The sequence below is a fragment of the Mixophyes fleayi genome, chromosome 3 (genome assembly GCF_038048845.1).
Source record: "Mixophyes fleayi isolate aMixFle1 chromosome 3, aMixFle1.hap1, whole genome shotgun sequence".
Lineage (NCBI taxonomy): Eukaryota > Metazoa > Chordata > Amphibia > Anura > Limnodynastidae > Mixophyes > Mixophyes fleayi.
This window is the reverse complement of record NC_134404.1, coordinates 327,524,208-327,540,106: the sequence shown is the minus strand read 5'-3', so window position 1 is coordinate 327,540,106 and position 15,899 is coordinate 327,524,208. Positions and strand designations below refer to the sequence as shown.

General features: G+C 42.2%; 1 long non-coding RNA gene across 1 annotated transcript; it reads right to left on the bottom strand.

Annotated features, from left to right (window-relative positions):
* Positions 1-238: 238 nt before the first annotated feature.
* LOC142143038 (uncharacterized) lies at positions 239-15,698 on the bottom strand. The gene is made up of 2 exons (XR_012689474.1): positions 15,592-15,698; positions 239-496 (listed from the first exon to the last, which is right to left on the bottom strand). It is a non-coding gene; the product is annotated as an uncharacterized LOC142143038 (long non-coding RNA).
* Between the last annotated feature and the right edge of the window lie 201 nt (positions 15,699-15,899).

Sequence of the window (15,899 nt, the reverse complement as noted above, 5' to 3'; positions counted from 1 at the left end):
TGAAGTGAGCACGCGGCATCACAAACAAGCATTTGCACTCTGCTGTTGCACTGTATCTTTGTAAATGACCCTTGGGCGTACAACAATTTTTCAGTCATAATATGCGTCTTTCTGTAGTGCGCATGTGCACTAAAATGCATCAATAACTAGATGTGTGCCCATTTTAGACTTTCATCCCCTTACATTAGGAGAGGCATATACTAGATACAGGAAAAAGTGTGCAACACCAATTTCCACATACATTTCGGTTTTATATTTGTCTAAAATAATATAGCACAAGAGCAAATGTAAGCATATACACTCACAAGAGTATTCAGCATAAAGAAGAACAAGGGTCGATGTGAATAGAATTCCAAAAGTCCTCTTGTAGAGGAAATGTTTCAAGCGGCCTGTTCCTTTCTGCAACGCATTTCACAGAGACCTTTCTCCTTTATCAGGAATGTGAAGAGGGCGTGAACATCTCAGGTTGATCCCTGATCGGTGGTATGGAGTAAACCTGTGGAGAGATCAATGTTTTCAAAATCTATACTCAATTAAAATTGTATTAACAAAGATAAAATATATGAAAGAAAAGCATACAACCCCACATAGTTAATGTAAGATGACAGTTCTTATACAATACAAAAATATTTCCAACATTATGTCTTGGGGGTAACCTGCATATTCATGGTGAGTACCAGGATTAGCCATGATCCTCTAGACTATCTGTAGAAACGCTATAATAATTTAATAATATAATACATCCTAATTATAGAGTAACTCCTTCAAAGATAAGAACACAGAAAAAAAGTTGTAAACTAAGATAAAAGTTAATAATTCAATCACTAGATTATGAATCACTTCGTATTATAAAAGATAATAATAATAATAATAATAATAATAATAAAGTATTATACAGACATACAATTATGAATTGCAAACAAATATCAGGGGGTAAATGTATCAAGCTGAGAGTTATCCGGCGGGTTTGAAAAACCAATCAGATTCCAGCTATCATTTATTTAGTACATTCTACAAAATGATAGCTAGAATCTGATTGGTTGCTATATGCAATATCTCCACTTTTCAAACCCACCGGCAAACTCTCAGCTTGATACATTTACCCCCTGGACTCTTCTGGATACCAATAGCATAGTTCTCGGTTTGGATATTTTGGATTTCGACCTCAGTTGTTATTTTTGGATTTTGCTCGTACCCTACCTGTTGCGACCTCTGGACAGTATTCTGAACTTTGTTACAACTCATCCTGCCCTGACCTTGAGTTTGGATTGACTTCTGTTGTACACCATTCTTTCTGGGTTTTTGTTAGGCACTGGTGCTTGCTCTCGTTGGGTCTCCTCCGTGTCATGTCCTAACCGCACGATACTTGTCAACTAAAGTCTGCACTACCTAGAGTTTAAGTCATGAGGGCACCTAAGTATTGGTGAGGAACTGGCTCTGTATAAGAACGCTGGCTACTGTAGGTGAAGACCTCTGCAAGCTGCAGGTCTTAGAGTTGGCATATCAGTATCGTAACAGTTTGACTACATGATTCATTAATCACATTAAAAGGATGAGAGTATAATTTGTATTTCTAACAACAATGTGCAAAGAATGCAAACTAGATATTCTATTTTTCTTTTCCATTTTTCAAGAAAAGTAGTGTGACAGCAACAAAAGGAGCGGGACAGCAAGGACAGGAGCGGAACTACAAGGACAGGAGCGGGACACCAAGGACAAGAGCGGGACTGCAAGGAAAGGAGCGGGACAGCAAGGACAGGAGCGGGACTACAAGGAAAGGAGCGGGACAGCAAGGACAGGAGCGGAACTACAAGGAAAGGAGCGGGACAGCAAGGACAGGAGCGGAACTACAAGGAAAGGAGTGGGACAGCAAGGACAGGAGCGGGACTACAAGGAAAGGAGCGGGACAGCAAGGAAAGTAGCGGGACTACAAGGAAAGGAGCGGGACACCAAGGACAGGAGCGGGACTACAAGGAAAGGAGCGGGACAGCAAGGACAGGAGCGGAACTACAAGGAAAGGAGCGGGACAGCAAGGACAGGAGCGGGACTACAAGGAAAGGAGCGGGACAGCAAGGAAAGGAGTGGGACTATAAGGAAAGGAGCGGGACAGCAAGGACAGGAGCGGAACTACAAGGAAAGGAGCGGGACAGCAAGGACAGGAGCGGGACTACAATGAAAGGAGCGGGACAGCAAGGACAGGAGCGGGACTATAAGGAAAGGAGCGGGACAGCAAGGACAGGAGCAGGACTACAAGGAAAGGAACGGGACAGCAAGGACAAGAGTGGGACTACAAGGAAAGGAGCGGGACAGCAAGGACAGGAGCGGGACTACAAGGAAAGGAGCGGGACAGCAAGGACAGGAGCGGAACTACAATGAAAGGAAAGGGACAGCAAGGACAGGAGCGGGACTACAAGGAAAGGAGCGGGACAGCAAGGAAAGGAGCGGGACTACAAGGAAAGGAGCGGGACAGCAAGGACAGGAGCAGGACTACAAGGAAAGAAGCGGGACAGCAAGGACAGGAGCGGGACTACAAGGAAAGTAGCGGGACAGCAAGGATTGGAGCAGGGCAGCAAGGAAAGGAGCGGGACAGCAAGGAAAGGAGCCTGTCCTGGTGAAGAATCTATAACAAAGTGATCACAATAACGATCCATTTACTTCCAGGCTCTGATCTGACGTTCCTACTGCGCATACAGTGATAGGAAGGAGGGGACAAGCATTAATCCTACCTGGGAGGGATCCAAAGATCCCTCTCCTGCGATGCTCTCTCCCTATAGGATAGAATGGCTAAGGTAATCTTCCAGTGGAGCTAGCAATCAGGGACAAGTTCCGAAAACTAAAGCTTTTCGGAACTTGGTAAATAGACATTTCTGCATTGTTTTAGACCTGATAATTAGGCCTCTCAATCGCATAATTTCACTTTGATGCTACAATGCTACCCCTAGAACATATCTAGTCTGTAGAGAGCCGATTAAAACTAACCATACCCTCCAATAACATGCCTAGACCCTCCACCTCTAAACCCTATAAAGGGGATCCGGAATGAAACATTTTTTATATTTGGAATGCTAGACGTTTGTTTAAACATTTCAAAAATATTTTACGGTATGCACTGTCATAGCTCTACCTTAATTCTGAGACTGGCATCTCCGCATTTGGTATTGTTCCTTAGCAGTAACATAGAACTGCCCACTGCCAGGTGCCAGCTCATCGTTCAGCACTTTGGAATTCAACTCAGCAACTTGATTGGTTGAGAGACAACAATAACAAAGACTCCCATAATATAATGGGTGGAAGGATTAAGTTGTGTTTGTTGGTTGCGCAGTTACAAAACTAAATTACTGGTAGGTAGTGAAGCTGAACATAAAGCCAAGTCTCTAACCCACCGTCCAATACCAGGCGTGGCACCAATGTGCTTTTGTTGCTTCATCTGTTTTGCCCCCAGCAATATAGCAGTTTACCGTGAAACAGGAATATTAGCAATCGTTATGCAACTACCCAGTTCTTCTGGCTTTATTCATTCTCTCGCCTACAGATATTCTGCACAGTTACTGTAAGGGCACAGGAGGAGGAGGGGGGGTTGTAGGGCATCACATGGTACATAGTCTGGTGTTGCATTTACACAGTTATCAAACTGGTGGTCTATAGATACCTATGAGGAAGGTACTGTACGATGTTCACTTTAAGCCCTGGACTCGGGACAGGCTGCATTATGTGTACATCCAGTTTCCAAAAATAAGCTCTAGGCTGCTGTAAAATTATATCAACTGAAAATGATGCACAAACATTTTTTTTTTAAAGTATCTAGCATACAATGACTTTAGTTTTCTTTTTATTAGTTTGATTTTATTTTTACTAGTTCCGAAGCAAAGCAAATCAGTACCTACATTTGTGACGATGGCTAAGAATTGAAATATGAAGACAAAATAAATACTTCAGAGCCTGAATCATTAAGGAGAGCAAAGCAAAAAAAAGGAGTAAATTTGATCCAGGACAAACCATGTTACAATGCAAGGGGTGCAAATTAGTTTTATTATTTTACATACTGGCTGCTTTTCATGTAGCACAAAAATACTTGATAACTTTATTTTTACACTGAAATGTAAAGTTGATCTAGGACAGGCCCTAGCCAAACTAAATATCTGTCCCCACATTTTAAATTTATCTCCCCCTTCAATTCAACATGGTTTTTCCAAAGGTGCAAAGATACTCCTTTTTTTTTTTTACTTTGCTCTCCTTAATGACTGAGGTCCTTCAACTGTAACATATATTTGCTGATTAACAACAACTGAATAAAACCAGAATAAACTATCAGCGTTGCACAATTAATACCTGAAAGCCAAGATAAATATTTAAAACAGAACATTTAGAACATTGGAGTAACATAGTTAATCAGTTAATTGTTCCTTTTATTATTTGAGAGTTTAATGGCTAGATTTACTAAGCTGCGGATTTGAAAAAGTGGGGATGTTGCCTATAGCAACCAATCAGATTCTAGCTTTCATTTATTTAGTACCTTCTACAAAATGATAGCTAGAATCTGATTGGTTGCTATAGGCAACATCCCCACTTTTTCAAATCCGCAGCTTAGTAAATCTAGCCCTAAGTGTTGTTGGGTATTGGCGCACAATTACATGAGAATAGGAGGGTTATTATTAATGACTAGCAGTTCGTAGCAGGACGTAGAAGAAAAACATTTATATATTTGGGATTTTAACAAACAATGGCTTATTTGTTTCATATTCAATATTCTTCTTATACAGTGTTTATAAAGCACCAACATTCTACACAGTGCTGTACAATTAAAATAAATGATGAATAGACATTAACGTACAAGTGAAAAGCAAACAGACTATATTTAGTCCATATTTGATGACCGGTGTCCTTTAGATTTGCCCCAGAAGTGGGGTTACTTCCTAATGAAGTGCAGCTATGCAGCAAACCTATAACAACCAATCAGCAATGAGCTTGGATCATCAACTGCAAGTTAGACAATGTAAGCAAATGTCCGATTGGTTGATCTGAATTATTGCACATTTGTACTTGGGAAATACACCCTTGATTGTTATCCCACCAACAAATCATTAAGACCCCAGCTTCAAACCTCCAGACCTCATAAGGGTCCCTACATTTGAATGAAGTAAGCAACACTCTGTTTCACTTAATCCCTCCAAAGGGGGCATAATCACACTTCCAAATTCACCTCTTTCGGTGCCAGTGTAAAGTCTATGTGAGTATACTGTCTCATTGTGCCTTCTAAGTACAATGTACCTTGTGGGGTACTGATGCTGTGAGGTCCACTCACTCCAGTGGTCAGGTGGATGGATCTGTTTAATAACTTCATTTCGCCACCTCCCCCCATAATACTTAATTTTATTTTAATTTTTACTACTTTATTTGCAAATTCTCCCCCTCCTTTATGGCCCCCACAATTAAATTTAGCTCAGCCTTTCACCCTTCAGGATCCTGTGGGTAACAGTCAGCAAATTCTAGTCCGGAGGCAAGACTGGACTCAGTAGCCTATTAGCAACAATTTAAAGGATGAAAAAATGCAGGTGGCCCAGTGACCCAGCCCCAGGTAGCCCACTATGGTACCGGTCTGGGGGGCATATGCCCACCTACCCCCCAGCCCAACCTGCCCCTGAGGTATGATAACAGAAGGACAGGTGTACTATAGATGCAGCAGGTGATACAGAGCACAGTTACCACAGATGGGTACCGGGCCGCCTTTGTTGGATAAATAAATTATATGTATTTATTTATTTATTTATTTATTTATTTACAGGCTCTACAAATGTATTTACAGTCTCGTGGTGTCACATGTCTGGTCACATGACAGTATATTGCACTTTGTTCACTGTTAGACTTATTGGTCCAAATCACATCAGTAGTGAGCCAGGTATTATCAGACTTAGTGAGTGGTCACATGTTTCCTTGTCTGCAGAGCTGACACATGGCTACCGTTAACTCCACTCGCAGAACACACCTGATTAATCCGGCTGAATCAGACAGCATGATTTTTCCTATTTGCTGAAATACCATCTTCACATTCCCACATCCCTGCAATCCGAATCACTCTTAACTCACGCTCAACCATAACTATTGAACATTTAATCACAGACGCTGCCTTCGTATTGTGTTTAATTTATTTGTCTCTCTCCAGATCTCAATTACTGGAACTTCTCTGGTTCTTATATCTCTTTCAGCTTATCTCGACAAATCTCATGATATTCTGTTGGAGAGCTTGGAACATGTCTCACTTCCACTTCCCAATCCACACTTCTCCTTTTATTTAGTCACTGTGAATCTCCCTCACACATTCTTACACCTCCAGGGGTGGAACGTGAATTGAAAGCAATAAAAAAAAAAGGATAAAAAAATTACAAGTAAAATACTCATCCTCCCAAATGGTAGATATTACCTGTTGGCCCCTCTGCAAATACAATTTTGTTGGAAGCAATTAAATTTAAAAAAATATATATTATTTTAGTTCATTCTATAGTAATGAAAATGAATATGTTTTATAGATGTGTGTTTGTGAAAAATATTGGGGGGTAACCACACCAAGCAGTTACTCTATCAGGTGTCAGATTTCTCCTTTCAAACATGACGCCCGTCCCAGTTGGCCTTTAATGTTCTTCCAGCTGTGATACCCCCAAAGTGCTCAAGTCCACCCTAAATTGCAATCAATACCACCGACCTGCCTGTGAGACCTGTGCTAAGTGACGCATTGTTTAATATGCAAATACCATCTATTGTGGCCATTGGAGGCCACCTATGGAAAACTAGACATATAGCCACACTCTCAAATCTGTGTTATTATTACATATCAGGACGTAATTAATAATCATCTAATACTTAAGTCCTAAAAGTTTATAAAGCTACTCTTATGTGACAGATGATGTATAATAGATTTTATATTGTCATTATTTATTCAACAACTTATAAGCCAACAATGAAGAAGATATGTTTGAAAAAGTAACTACAGTCATGGCCAAAAAAGGACCAGCTGACATCAGGTCAGTGATTCTCTCGTTAACACAGGTGAGAGCGTTGAAGAGGACAAGGCTGGAGATCACTCTGTCATGCTGATTGAGTTACAATAACAAACTGGAAGCTTTAAAAGGAGGGTGGTGCTTGAAATCATTGTTCTTCCTCTGTTAACCATGGTTACATGCAAGGAAACACATGCAGTCATTATTGGTTTGCACAAAAAGCGCTTCACAGGCAAGGATATTGCACTAAAATCAACCATTTATTGGATCATCAAGAACTTCAAGGAGAGAGGTTCACTAGTTGTGAAGAAGGCTTAAGGGCGCCCAAGAACTTCCAGCAAGCGCCAGGACCATCTCCTAAAGTTGATTCAGGTGCGAGATCGGGGCACCACCAGTGCAGAGCTTGCTCAGGAATGGCAGCAGGCAGTGTGAGTGCATGTGAACGCACAGTGAGGTGAAGACCTTTGGAGGATGGCCTGGTGTCTGCAAAGAAGCCACTTCTCTCCAGGATAAACATCAGGAACAGACTGATATTCTGCAAAAGGTACAGGGATTGAACTGCTGAGGACTGGGGCAAAGTCATTTTCTCTGATGATTCCCCTTTCAGATTGTTTAGGGCATCTGGACAAATGCTTGTATGGAGAAGGAAAGGTGAGCGCTACCATCAGTCCTGCGTCATGCCAACAGTAAAGCATCCTAAGACCATTCATGTGTGGGGTTGCTTCTCAGCCAAGGGAGTGGGCTCACTCACAATGTTGCCCAAGAACACAGCCATGCATAAAAAATGGTACCAAAATATCCTCCAAGAGCAACTTCTCCCAACCATCCAATAACAGTTTGGTGACAAACAATGGATTTTCCAGCATGATGGAGCATATTGCCATAAGGCAAAAGCGATAACTAAGTGGTTCGGGGATCAAAACATTGAAATTTTGGGTATAGGGCCAGGAAACTCCCCAGACCTTGATCCCATTGACAACTTGTGGTCAATCCTCAAGAGGCGGGAGGACAAAGAAAACCCCACAAATTTTGACAAACTCCAGATTAGACAAGAATGGGCGACCATCAGTCAGTATGTGGCCCAGAAGTTGATTGACAGCATGCCAGGGCAAATTGCAGAAGTCTTCAAAAAGAAGGGTCAACACTGCAAATATTGACTCTTTGCATAAACTTAATGTAATTGTCAATAAAACCCTTTAACACTAATGAAATGCTTGTAATTTTACATCAGTATACTATAGCAATATCTGACAAAAAGGTCTAAAAACACTGAAGCAGCAAACTTTGTGAAAACCAATACTTGTGTCATTCTCAAAACTGTTGGCCATGAGTGTACAACCATTGATTAAGTGACTTGTAGAGCCACCTTTAGTAAGAATGACTTTAAGTAATTGTCTTCTATATGAGTTTATCAGTCATTTTCACGGTTGTCTTGGTCGAGCTGGGGATTCCCAGACTCTGCTGGATATGACAAGGCTCACTCACGGACGCAGAATCTAACGGGTAGGTGGTATTCACCAGGAACCCCCGCAAGGGAGTATGGTCTTAGCGGCACCTATCCCACAGGTTGCGGCCCCATGAGAGAGTATACAGCAGAGAGGTATGGAGGAGCCAGGAGATGATGGGAGGCAGACACTGACACCAGGAGGTAAGTCAGGAGAAGCAATGGAGTCACTGGAACAGTAGGAGTACAATGCTGACCACTGAGATGAGAGCAGGCTGATACAGCGGTGGTAACTCAGGACAACAGCTGAGGAGTCACAGGAACAGCAGTAGCTCAGAGAGGTAGTGGAGAGAGAACCGAGGCTGACGCAATGTAGTAACTCAGGAGGTAGTAGCAGAGATACTGGAACAGCGGTAGTTCAATGCTGGCCATGGAGAGGAGAGCAGACTGACACAACGGTGGTAACTCAGGACAACAGCTGAGGAGTCACAGGAACAGCGGTAGATCAGAGAGGTAGTGGAGAGAGAACCAAGGCTGACACAATATAAGTAACTCAGGAGGTGTAGTAGAGATACTGGAACAGTGGTAGTTCAATGCTGGCCACGGAGATGAGAGCAGACTGACACAATGGAAACAGGTCACGGAGGAAGCAGGAGCTAGATTCTACTGCTGCAGGAAGTGAGCTTGAAGAACAGGCGCCAAACAGGTGAACACAGGTGGTTTAAATAGCACTTCATGATCATGCTGCCAATGAGGGAAGAGAGGAGGTTTCAAAGGTGGACTGCGGTTTTGCACATGCGCCGGTCCGACTGCAAGATGGTGCCCGTAACTGATGCCACGATATGCCGGTATCACCGTCTGCAAGAAGAAGGTACAGTCGCTGGTACCCGTATGCGGGACCGAAGCGTGACAGTCACTTACGACGTATTTGAGGAATTTTGGTCCATACCTCCTGACAACAGTGCTTCAGTTGATTGATGTTGCCACATCATCTCAATGGTTTGAGGTCTGAACGTGGCCATTCTAAAACCTTGATTCTTTTCTTTCCAGCCATTGTAGATTAGTTGGCGAGCTTGATCCAGTTTTTCCAAGCTTCAGTTGTTGGACAGATGGCCCCATGTTGTCCTCTAGAATACTCTGGTGTAAAGAGGAGTACCCTCTCTTTCCTGCTGTGCCTGAGCCCCCAGAGTTATAGTGCTTACTGTTACTTGTACTGTGCTGTTTCACCTTGTACTGTGCCATTGTTTGTCCCTGTACGGCGCTACGGATACTTTGTGGCGCCCTATAAATAAAAATTAATAATAATAATAATGGTGGACTCAATGATAACAAGGTGTCCAGGTCCTGTAGCTACTGAACAACCTTAAATCATCACCCCTCCTCCCCTGTGCTTGATAAGGTGTGATGTTTTTGTGATGTTACGCAGTGTAGACGTTGTCCATAAACACCAAACAACTCCACTCATGTGTCATCTGTCCAGGATATTGTTCCAAAACTCGTGTGCTTCGTCCACATGGAACTTTGCTAACCTAAAATGTGCAATGTATTGGGTTAGTTTTTGTTTTTCTTCTGGCTACCTTTCCATGAAAGCCATACTGGTTGAGTGTTTTCCAATGGTAAAGTCATGAACTTTATTATTCACCGTGTTGACAGTGGTCTGTAGATGTCTAGATGTTGACTTGATATAATATAGCTACGAAACTAATGCAATAAGTACTGGATGGGTCAATACGCAATCAGCCAATCAGAAGCAACTAGATAGGCACAAAAAAATGGTGCGCATCTGAATGAGGGCTTACGGTGTACCAAGGAATCCAATCCCATGGCTCATGCTTAGACTGAAATAATCTTTCACATTTGGCTAACACTTTAAGTGGGAATATTTTCTCAAACCTCTGGTACAGAAAAGTTGAATTTCACTAAATATCAGCTGTGGATGGTTTTAGTGAATGAGAATGAAAAGCTGCTAATTCTTTCTCCCCTGTTCCTCTCTCTTATGAGTCAAACATCTGTCAGCATTGCCTGATAGTGGTTTGCGTTTTTGTCCAATACTCAACCCTGATTGGCTGTCAGAGGTCAGGGCTGGAACAACAGAATCAACCAATGCAGTTACAGCAGATGGAATAACATCTCAAAAGAGGTGAAAACATCAGAGGTCAGCACAGCGGGTAACTATATATGGCTCTATATATCAGTCTTTGCACCTTATATGGCTCTGTATATTAGTCTTGGCAGCAGATACTTCTCTGTATATTAGTCTTGACAGCAAATACTGCTCTGTATATTAGTCCTCACAGCAGATGTGGCTTAGTCTTGGCAGTAGATATTCATTTTGACACCAAATAAAACTCTGAATATTAGTCATTGCACCAGGTATGGCTCTGTATATTAAACTTGGCATCATGTCTGGCTCTGCACACACCTTGATGAGGTAAACACGTTTACCACTACTTACTATACATTTTCCCAATAACCACACTTATCTGAAGTAACAGTGTGTGGCGCTCACAGTGCATGTCGGGCGTGACGTCATCATGCCCGCCCGACATCCATTGCAGAACGCGACGGAGGAGGAGGCCATGGAGGGAGCCGGATCGCCAGCTGACAGCAAGGTAAGTATTTTCCTCTTCTTTTTTTTTCATGTTTTTTTTTTTGTGCTGCCTCCGACGGGCCCCCCTGGGCTGCAGGGCCCATATATATAGTCACTTTTTTTTTATATATAGGGGCCCCAGTTCACTGCTTTGCCCGGGGGCCCAAAATGTTGTTAAGAGGGCCCTGCAAAGCGGTGGGAAACCAAGTTGTTTTGCGGATCACATGGATCTCGCTCGGTAACAATGACCTCTGTGCTTCATGGTACAACACTACAAAGAGTTTTACCACCGTGCACTGACAGCGGAGGTTAATGAAACTCACAGCAAAGGTGGAGGAGGAGGAGATTAAATGGGTTTATAACGGAAGTAACAGACAAATGAAAAATGAATACGGAGACGGCGACAGAAGGGAGATGGAGTTCTACGCTGCCTCTCTCATAGGAAAACATGGAGTCAGACAAATAGGTCGGGGGAGGTGCCAATACTCTTAGGGGAATTCGAAAGGAAAGCATAAATTGGGAGGGGTGGGTTCTATTGTAGCAATAAGATGGTAAGAGATAGACGGAGGGGGATGTGTACCCTCCACAAGTATGAGATAGAAAGAGATAAAGGGAGGGGGCATAGAACCTCTGTTGTAGGAATAGAATGGAATGATATAAATGGAATGTTGCAAACTCACATAAGAAAATAATGGAAGAAGATAATTAGGGGCTGGGGAGTACTGCATCTATTATACAAATAAGATGGAGAGATAAAAGACAAGTAATGGAGCACAAACTCTATTATTTTAATAAGATTATTTTTTTTACATTACTAAAACACCTTTTATGACCCAGCATGTCCTTCAGCTTCTTTTAAAGAGCTCATATTGCAAAATACGGGAACTTATCCAGAGGGGAAAACAATTACATAACTGTGATCAACAGTTATGAAACAGTTTTTTTGGAGATTGTACAAAGCTGGTCATACTGACATGAATCGGAACATATTTCATCATTCTATGAGACGGCTTTGTGTTCCTGAGCGTATTACGCTGCTTTGTGTTCTTCTCTCTTAAACACTACTTGAAAATTGAGACATTGTGGGAGTGTTCGTTATCTCAGTTAAGGCGTAATATTCGGGCGTAGCAGCTTATCTATATATTACAGTATATGTTCTCTGTGGGTAATTGTGGCTCAGCACTTTTTGTTATCAATGTAAGTGAAAGTGAGGATAGTAAAATCCATATCTTGACAAATAGACAAATGTTTTGAAGGATTAGCAGTTGAACGGGTTCAGGAATCACATAGGCTTCTATTCATGGAACCCTAAACCATGCAGGAATAGCTTTTTCCGTGTGGTCTAGGCATTTTTAAGTAAAATGCATACTTGCCAACTCTCCCGGAATGTCCGGGAGACTCCCGCATTTTGCGAGAGTCTCACGGACTCCCGGGAGAGTGTGGCAATCTCCCGCATCTGGCAGAATTCTGCCTACTTCCTAGTGAAGTGGGAAGAATTAGGTCCAAAATGCTGCGATTCACTGGGAATCGTGGCGTTTGGCCCTGCCCTCTCCTGTCAATTGACGCGTTTGCATCATTACGTCACGGGGCCTGGCCAAAATGACGCAAATTTTCGAGCCCCATCCCCATCACGCCCACCTCCCCCAGGAGGCTCCCGGAGCAAGTCTTCAGCAAGTTGGCAAGTATGGTAAAATGTTAATTTAAGAAAAGCCTTAACGCAGGAGATGTCTCTTATATTAGGCAAAATACCTCATTACCAAGTGCGGGCGCACGGATAAAACCCCACTGACATAAATGCCCACAAGAAAAATGCCCACAAATAGTAATTAAGTATATTATATTATAGTATATAGATAGGTAGAATATATCATTCAGACATTCAGAGTTATCAGAGGACCAGCTTACAATAGAATACTTTAAACATTTAAACAAAGAAACCTCTGGCCTACAATAATTCCTCCTCATACACAGGCCACTTCTGTATAGCAATGAATTACTATTAGAGATGTTTACTGACCCCTGTGTTTTGGTTTTGGCAAAATTGCCCTCACGTGTTTTGATTTTGGTTTTGGTTTTGGATCTGTATTTTTTCTTTTCTTAATTGCTAAAAAATGTTCGGGTGGGCTAAGTTTTTGGAAAATCGAGCCCAAGCATCTCTAATTAATATACTTATATAGTAATATGAAATTACTATATGCAGGTATTTTTCTGTGTGAGTATTTTTCTTGTGGCCATTTATGCCCGTGGGCACTATTCTGTGTGAATTTTTTTCCATGTGGGTATTTTTCTGTGTGACCAATTTTCCGTGTGAGCATTTTTCTTGTGCCCATTTATGTCAGTGGTGGGGCTTTATCTGTGAGCAATTTTCCTGTGGTGTTTTTTCATGTGAGCTTTTTTTCATAGAACCGATTTAACTGCGTTTTAATGGTGTTTAAAGCACATAGGTCAGTGTAGGACCTACATACAATGAGGTGCCCTTGATGTTGGGATGCAGGCTTAAATGTTTTGATCAAAATGTGAACCAATACCTCATGTTTTCATTTCGCTAGATACACACAGATATGCAGTGTTAAGGATAAGCGCTGACAACAACTGTCTTTTTGCAAAGTACTACATTAAACCGATATCCCACAATACTCAATGTGGACTGTGGTCTGGGCAATTTTATTAAGCTTTTCAGAGTTTGATAAAAGCTCTGTGATGGGTCAGAAAGTGGAACTCTTCCTCAAGAAGCCGTCATTCCCGAAACACCCTGTCCCAACACGACTTGTATATTAAACTGCCCGAAAAGTCTGCATTATTGCAATGACAGATGATACTTAATGGGGCAAAAACTTGTACATTCTTAAATAGGCCCCTAATTGTTCAAAGTGGTTAATGGAGTACAGTGAAAACATGCAGAACATTCCTTTTCACACTACAGGAGTCCCAGCGCCATACACTGATGCCCTCTCTATTCTGCTTTTCTGCTAGTTGCCTGCACAAATATTTTGCCCCACCATTTTTTTGGGCATTGTCGCCCGTCATAGGAATATATATGCCAGTGAAAGTAAAAATGGAATTGCCTACTATGAGTCTCATTTACGGAGTGTAAAATAGCCAAAGCACGGCACAAAACCATCTATGGTCGATTTCTGCTTGTGCCTCTAGACTTCATATACTGCAGGTATACAGAGCAAGATGGCGGTACTTGCAGAGGCGCAGAATTTTGGGAGGAGTTAGTCAGAGTGAGGGCGTGCCTCATTAAGCACAGCGTAGACGCCTAGTTTTGTGAATTAACGTGATTTCACTTCGGGTTGCATCTGAGAGTGTGCTGGGCAGGTTACGTACTCTGTGCATCCATATGAGCTTCATCAGTGAGGTCCTATCGCTTTCACTAATTATGACTCTTACTTTTTCTCTCCTAAAATAGTGCTAGTTGGAGCCTCATTTATGTGTCAGAGATGACATGAGAGTGACAGGACATCTTATGTGTCACATTTGTAAGTATATCAATGTTTTAATTACACTGGTTTACATGCTCATATAACTGTGCTTCACCGTACAAATTGTACCTAGATGGCACAATTAAAAATAATTGTCTTTGCCCAAAAGAGACTACAGATATTAGCTGGTAAAGGGAATAAGAAGCATTTTCCCCTGGGCTGTTCTTGCTATAAGCATCTTGGTCTGAAGAGACATTTGTTTATGTGTCTGAGTGTGTACTTATTTTTACATTGCCTTATTTTTAAAACACTTTAACTTATTTTTCTTTCATGCAGGAAACACTGATGATCACGTCATAAGTGACAATCACCATTATCAGGTGTATCTAATAACATTTAGGATAAAAGTACAAATGTACTGTAACCCATTTTGACCAATCAGACATTTGCTTTATAATTAATTCTTGCCCTTGGCTGGTAAAAGGTAATATATGATTGGCTACAGCACATCTGAAGCCTTGAAATTGAACACACAAGGACATTGGAAACCCTACTGCTTCTGAACTCAGAGGCAGCTTGGGAACGCAAAGTGGCCTTGGAAAAATTTCTGAAAGTGACCTCATATAGGAGGGGCCAAATCAACTGTAGGCGGGGTAGAGAAGTAAGCAGGTTAAAATAGATTTTCTCCACTAGGCCTCTACCGCATACTTGCCAACTCTCCCGGAATGCTCAGGAGACTCCCGAATTCCGGGTAGGTCTCCCGGACTCCCGGGAGAGCTGACAATTCTCCCGCATCTGCCCACTTCCTAAGGAAGTGGGCAGATTTGAAGCCTCCATGATGCGATTCTCCGGGAATCGCATCATTTTGGCCCGCCCCCTGAGCTAAAATGACACGTTTGCAGTCAGTTAAATACTGACTGTTTTTTCATGTAGCACACAAATACTTGATAACTTATTTGTACACTGAAATTTAAAGTTGATATTTGTGTGCTATATGAAAAAACAGTCAGTATTTAACTTATGTGCAAAACAGAATACTAATTTGCACCCCTTGTATTGTAACATGGTTTTGTCCAGGAGACTGAAATAAGAAGTTTCTTAAGTTAAGATCCTTAATGAATCAGGCCCTTAGTTACTAACCTGTGCGTAGAAATGGCTCCTGCGTTCTTCCTTCATGCTCCTCTAGGCGGCTGGATATCTGGAACTCCTCCTCCATGGGCGTCTCTTCTCATCTCCCCTGCTGAAAGTGAAAAACACACTACCGTGCAGGTGCAGAGAGCCCAGGCGCCGCTCTCTGCTGAGCGGTAGTGTGTTTAACTGAAGTGTTTGGGACTCGAGTCGAGAGTCAGCTGTTCTGTTAGCTCCGCCCTAACAACAGAGGGGGCGGGGCTATAGCGCTACAGGGGCCTACCAGTGGGTAGCCCGACTCCCCGGCAGGCCAGTCCGAG